The sequence below is a fragment of the Cuculus canorus genome, chromosome 3, assembly GCF_017976375.1.
Source record: "Cuculus canorus isolate bCucCan1 chromosome 3, bCucCan1.pri, whole genome shotgun sequence".
Classification (NCBI taxonomy): Eukaryota; Metazoa; Chordata; class Aves; order Cuculiformes; family Cuculidae; genus Cuculus; species Cuculus canorus.
The window spans coordinates 89,978,618-89,985,077 of record NC_071403.1 but is presented as its reverse complement, the minus strand read 5'-3'; positions in this window follow the sequence as shown (position 1 = coordinate 89,985,077).

Genomic DNA, 6,460 nt, shown 5'->3' with positions numbered 1-6,460 from the left:
AGTACTCCAGATGAGGTCTCACAAGAGAGGAATAGATGGGCAGAATCACCTCCCTCAACCTGCTGGCCACGCTTCTTTTGATGCAGCCCAGAATACTGTTGGCCTTCTGGACTGCGAGCACACATTGCCAGCTCATATCAAGCTTATCATCGACCAGCACCCTCAAGTCCTTCTCTGCAGGGCTGCTGTCAATCACATCATCCCCCATCATGTACTGAAAACAGGGATTGCCCCAACCCAGGTGCAGGACCTTACACTTGGCCTTGTTGAACCTCATGAGATTCTCAGAGGCCCATTTCTCCAGTCTGTCCAGGTCCCTCTGGATGACATCCCGTCCTTCTGGTGTGGCAGCTGCACCACTCAGATTGGTGTCATCCACAAACTTGCTGAGGGTGCACTCAATCTCGCTGTCAATATCATTGATAAAGATATTAAACAGCACCAGTCCCAGCACAGACCCCTGAGAGACACCACTCGTGATGGATCTTCATCTGGACTTTGAGCCATTGACCACTACTCCCTGAATACGACCATCCAACCAGTTTCTTATCCACTTTACCATCCGCTCATCAAATCCATATCTCTCTCATTTAGAGAGAAGGATGTTGTGGGGGACTGTGTCAAAGGCTTTACAGAAGTCTAGGTAGGTCACATCCATCGGTTTACCCATGTCAACTGCTGTGGTTACCCCATCAAAGAAAGCCACGAAGTTGGTCAGACAGGACTTGCCCCTGGTGAAGCCATGCTGGCTGCCATTAATCACCTCTCTGTCGTCCATGTGCTTTAGCATAGCTTCTAGGAGGATCTGTTCCATGATCTTCCCAGGCACAGAGGTGAGGCTGACAGGTCGGTAGTTCTTGGGGTTGTCTTTTCTACCCTTTTTAAAATTGGGCACAATGTTACCCTTCTTCCAGTCACCCGGGACTTCTCCTGATCACCATGACTTTTCAAATATCATGGAGAGTGGCTTGGCAACCACATCTGCCAATTCCCTCAGGACTCTGGGATGCATCTCATCAGATCCCATGGACTTATATATGTTCAGGTTCCTCATGTGTTTGAGAATTTCATCCTCCTCTACTGTGGGAGGGGGTCTACCCCCCTGGTCACCGTCCTGCTGTCCCATGACCAAAGAGGGGCAAGGAGAGCAGTTATCGGTGAAGACTGAGGCAAAAAAAGTTGTTGAATACCTCAGCCTTTTCCTCATCTGTTGATAAATGATCCCTATTTCCAGTCATGAGTGGGGGTACATTCTCTTTGATCTTCCTCTTTTGATGAGGTATCTGTAAAAGCCCTTCTTGTTGGTCTTTACTTCCGTTGCCAAGTTCGGCTCCAGCTGCACGTTGGCCTTCTTGACTTCATCCCTACACAACCAGGCAGCGTCTCTATACACGTCTCAGGTTACCTGTCCCTGCTTGCACTGCCTGTGCGGTTCCTTCTTCTTTTTTAGTTTAACCAGCAGGGCTCAACTCAGCCAAATCGGTCTTTTCCCTTTCCTGCCTGATTTTGTATATACGGGGACTGAGCGCTCTTGCGCCCTGTGGAAAGCTGCTGTAAATATTTTCCATCTCTGTTCCACTCCCTTGTGTCAGAGGACTATGTCCCAGGGGGTCCTATAGAGTAATTCCTTGAAGAGCTGGAAGTCTGCTTTCCTGAAATTTAGTGTCCTGACTATACTCCTCACCTGTCCCATATCCCTCTGGACCTTGAACTCCACCAGTGCATGATCGCTGCAGCCCAGGCTGCCACTAATCCTAACGTCACTGATGAGTTCACTTGTACTGGTGACCATAAGGTCCAGTATTGCTCCTCCTTGGGTGAGGGTCTGTATCAGCTGGACTAAGAAATTCTCTTTGATGCACTCCAGAAGTCTCCTGGATTGCTTACAGCTTGCCATGCTACTTCTCCAGCATATGTCTGGGTGGTTGAAGTCCCTGAGTAGGATGAGAGCTTACGAGCGCAAAGCCTCCTGTAGCTGGAGGAAGAAGGCTTCATCAGTTGTCTCTCCTTGGTTGGGTGGCCTGTAGTATACACCAGCCACAAGGTTCCCATTGGTTCTTCCATCTTTAATTTTTACCCATAAGCTTTCAACCTCTTTGTGGCTGTTCTTCAACGACAGCTCTTCACATTCTATCCCTTTCCTGAGATAGAGGGCAATACTACCACTCCTCCTTCCCAGTCTGTCTCTCATGAACAGCTTGTAGCCGTCAATAGCCACGTTCCAGTCATGGAGCTTATCCCACCACATTTCCATGATCGTGATGGCAACCAGATCATAGTTTTCAAGTAGCACAGTGGCTTCCAGCTCCTCCTGCTTGTTACCCAGGCTTTGTGTATTAGTGTAAAGGCACTTCAGCTGGGCTGCTGGTTGTATCACCTTCCCTGTGGACCTTCTTTTACCTATAAGGTCTTTTTGAGAAGTCTCCTCCCTAACACCTGACCCCTGATACCTGTCCTTCCACCTCTTGTTAAGGGCTAGCTCGGTGTTATCCCCCTCCCCCTTCGTATCTAGTTTAAAGCCCTATCTATAAGCCTCACAAGTTCCTGGGCAAAGATCCTCCTCCCCCTCTGAGAAAGGTGGCTCCCATCTGAAGCATTGCAGAGATATAAGTGAGTGGTAATCCAAACAAGGCAAATGAGGTATGTATCTTGCATGGACAAAATGTTTGAATGTTACTTGACATGCAATAGACTCTACATAAGTTTATTTCATCCCTTTCAAGAAGTATTATAAAGTTGTCTGGCTTTACACTATGCCATAGTAATTGAAAAGCCAGCAGAGGGCCTGTGATGGGGATTCTGTGAAAGTGCACATGGTCTGCATCATTGCAAATTAATGCAAAGTGAAGCATGCTCAGAAAAATGCCACAAGATACACTGGGGAAGGGTGTGAATCAGAACTTGTAAGGCAGCAGAATTAGCCTACTTACTAAAGCAGACTTATTAACTATAAAGCTATTTAAATAGTTGTAGTTAATAATATAAAATATACATTGTGCTTGTTTTTAATATATAGTAAACTTAGTAACTTAGTAAAACAATAAACACAGAGAACATACAGTTTATTAAAAATAAAGCTGTATCTTAAAAACTCAAATTGTTCAAATTCTATGACAAAACAGAAAAGCATTATTGAAACTGTGGTATATTATATACGCTTAGGTAGGATGAAAAAAACCCCTTCCTTTTAAAGCATTAATGGACTGCTAGCCCAAACTTCATGTGCCAAGTCACAAGTTTATAAAGAATTCTCTTGAGTGTGTTTTAAACTGCTGAGCATGCATGTGAAAGGAGATCAGGTCCTAAAATCATGCACAAGAATAAAACTCGTGTTGCAAGATAGCCAGATCATTTTACAGCCACATTGATGAGTTGAGGGGCGGGAGGAACAAAACACTTCCAAATCCGTACAAGACACACAGTGTTCTGCTCCCAAAAAAGGAAATATTAATTTCAGTGCACATTTTTGGAGTGCCATTGGGATGACATACATAAAGACTTACCCTTGTATTTGTCCTGCTCCTAAGTTAATTCTTTTACTGTTGGAATTTAAAAAAGAAAGAGGTTACAGGTGGGTTTCTGAGGAAAGAATGGATTCACGTGTGCAAAAATTGGATTAAGATAAACCTTCAAAGAAAGGCACAGCTGAAAAATATGTACAGGGATGCTGCAGGCAACTAATGCCTTAGTCCTCTAGTAATTAAGATGTACTACCTTGGCGCAGGTACTGCAACCAATGGTCCCATTCTCTCCAAACATTTGGTGGCTTTCTCCCATCCACATTGCTAATGTTGCTTCTGGCAGGAACCTGATTTTCTTTGGCAAGTCAGTTTTCAGCAGCACGAGATTCCCAGTCAAACGCATGCACAATGATGTGAAAAAGCAGCAGCAGCCAAAGATAAAGAGACTGGCACCATGCTTTACCATGGCAGTGTCAAGTTCAGAGACTGTATTGGATTAAAATGGTTGTGACACTATGGCATGGGTGTCTGTAACTATGCTCAGAAGCACCAGGAAATGTTCTAGAAACAGCCCTGAATCCCATCCCTTTGCTGCTCCAAATATTAAAAGCAAGAAACCACCCTAACACATGGGATTGAAGTCAAATAAAAGAGCAGAATTTGTTTGTTTTGCCTCCTCAGTAATGTCTACGCACCCTGGGTCCTGTTGCATACCCTGGCCAAGGGAGTTGGACACACAGGCTCAACCATCTATACACAGAATAGAAAGACCAGGGTCAAATTGGTAAGAATTAGGTAGTTGCACTTCACTTACAGGCTATGGAGGTATTTTTCCAACCTGCGGCTGCCTCAGTGTAAGTCAGCCTTATTTTCTGGTGGGGCTGCTGTGCCTGTGCAGCTGGTGCTGTTACTGCAAGATGGAGAAAGCACTGCCATACTCTTGAGCAACAGCAGTGATGAAGTTTTTGGAGGTCCTCTTCACACAGTCTCCTGAGAGGGGTTATGGAGAGGGAGGTGCTGATCTCTCCTCTCCAGTGTCTGGCCAGAGGGCATGAGAGGATGGTGTAAAGCTGCCTGAGGGGAAGTTTAGGTTCAATATTAGGAAAAAGCTCCTCATGGAGAGGGTGGTCTGGCACAGGAATAGCCTCCCCAGGGAAGGGGTTATAGCTCCAAGCCAGCCATTCAAGAAGCGTTTGTATATATATATACATGGTTTAACTTTTCGGTTGCCCTGTGTGGAGCAAGGAGTAGGCCTGGATGATCCCTGTGGGTCCCTTCCAGCTCAGGATGGCCTACGTCTCTGTGAGCTTCTGCAGTCTCCTCAGCCGCCTTACTCCCATGTGTCTTCTTCTACCCAGTGGGAAGAATCATAGAATGGTTTGGGTTTGAAGGGACCTTAAAGATCATTCTGTTCCAAACTCCCTGCCATGGACAGGGACATGTCGCACTGGACCAGGGTGCTCAAAGCCTCATCCAGCATGGCCTTGAACACCTCCAGGGATGGGGCAGCCACCACTCCTCTGGGCAACCTGTTCCAGTGCCTTACCACCATCACAGTAAAAAAATTTCTTCCTAACAACTAATCTAAATCTCCCTTATTTCATCTTAAAACCATCACCCCTCATCCTATCCCTGCACTCCCTGATAAGGAGCCCCTCTCCAGCTTTCCTGCAGGCCCCTCTTTAAGTACTGGAAGGCTGCTATAAAGTGTCCCTGGACCCTTTTCTTCTCCAGGCTGAACAACCCCAACTCTCTCAGCCTGTCCTCATGTGGGAGGTTCTGCAGCCCTCTGATCATCTTTGTGCCCTCCTCTGGACTCACTCCAACAGATTCATGTCCATGTGCAGAGGACTCCAGAAATGAACACGATACCCCAAGTGAGGCCTCACCATATTGCAGTAGAGGGGCAGAATAAAAGCCCTGTAGCTCCACAGCGACCCGTGTAAGACTAAGATGTGAAAACCCAGTTGCCCAGAGTCAGACTGCAGATATGGGGGGCACAGGGTGCCATTTCTAGCTGCAGCCACCTGTGGTTCCTCTGATAAAAGTAGTTACTATTACAAAAAGTGGAATATTTTTGATTTAAGATAAAGTAGAGCTAAGTAAGAAGGATATGGGACTGTTGGAATGGGTCCAGAGGAGGGCAATAAGGGTGATCAGAGGCTGGAGCACCTTCCATATGAGGACAGGCTGAGAGAGTTGGGGTTGTTCAGACTGGAGAGGAAAAGGGTCCAGGGAGACTATAGCAGCCTTCCAAAGAGGGGCTACAAGAAAGCTGGGGAAGGACTGCTCACAAAGGCTTGCAGTGATAGGATGAAGGGACATGGGTATAAACTGGAGAGGGGCAGATTTAGACTAGACATAAGGAGGAATTTCTTCATAATGAGGGTGGTGAGGCACCGGAGCAGATTGCCCAGGGAAGTTGTGGACGCTCCATCCCTGGAGATGTTCAAGGCCAGGTTGGGTGGGGCCTTGAGCAGCCTGATCCAGTGGGATGTGTCCCTGCCCATGGCAGGGGGGTTGGCACTGGATGATGTTTAAGGTCCCTTCCAGCCCAAACTATGATTCTAAATCACAGTATTCTTTGAAAGTCCCTCTGGGAGCACGTTTTCCTTCAGACTGTGTTTTTTTCCAGACTTTGTTCATTCTTTGGAGCTGATAATGCCTTGTGTGCAGTGTGATATGTGCTGAGCAGGTGTCTCTGCTTCTGTGATCACCTCTGTTTGCAGCCTTTCCCCATCGCAGAGACAAGGTCAGGCAGAGCTGGAGCCAAAGCTCTGAATCAGCAAGAGCTGATTGTTGTAAAGTTTATAATAACATTAAAATGAGCCTTTGGAAAGTAACAGAATATGCATAAGATTTCAGGGAAATTTTATCCACGTGCAAGTAAGTGGGAAATACATCCTGTCCCAGCTCTTGTCTTGCTGCGCATGATGGGTGGAGATCGCTGCCTCACGTTGCCCTGATAAAGGATGCCGGCTTTCCAAAACTCCAAAACC